Source organism: Penaeus monodon, chromosome 29 (assembly GCF_015228065.2).
Source record: "Penaeus monodon isolate SGIC_2016 chromosome 29, NSTDA_Pmon_1, whole genome shotgun sequence".
In the NCBI taxonomy this organism is placed as follows: Eukaryota; Metazoa; Arthropoda; class Malacostraca; order Decapoda; family Penaeidae; genus Penaeus; species Penaeus monodon.
The window spans coordinates 26,181,311-26,181,770 of NC_051414.1; the positions used below are offsets into that span (position 1 = coordinate 26,181,311).

Consider the following 460-nt stretch of genomic DNA (forward strand, 5'->3'; position numbering starts at 1 on the left):
AGTAATCATAGTTTTAGGTTCACTTGTGACTACCAAGATTTGAAGTGAATATAATCAAGATTTTCATGAGATAATATCTTTGATTTTTTTCTTTTTGCTATTTAAAATTACCTTCTAACATCAAAATCATTCACTACTTATACATCATTAGCCTATAAATAACATACTTGTATAGGGGAGGGAGAGGTGCATAATTTCCCTTATGAATGACAAAATCAATAATCAGTGAGGTAATTTACTTTGAAGATTCAACAGATAAACAAAAATAGTTTGTCAAATGATGAAATGCTGAATCCAAATTCACAAAAAATCATAAGAAACACATATAATATATTGATTACTTACTGTTCTATATATGTTAAATGATGATCTTTAACAAGTAATAATACTGAGGAATGTTTTCTTATTATATGAATATTCTATGAATTATTTTCCATATCCTTAAGCAGTTATCCATCTT

At 26.1% G+C, this 460-nt stretch overlaps 1 protein-coding gene across 1 annotated transcript in view; it reads right to left on the reverse strand.

The window, feature by feature from the left end:
* The window catches only part of LOC119591805 (zinc finger protein Xfin-like), a 16,139-nt gene that overhangs the window by 4,104 nt on the left and 11,575 nt on the right, over positions 1 to 460 (reverse strand). The gene's annotated exons all lie outside the window — the stretch shown is intronic.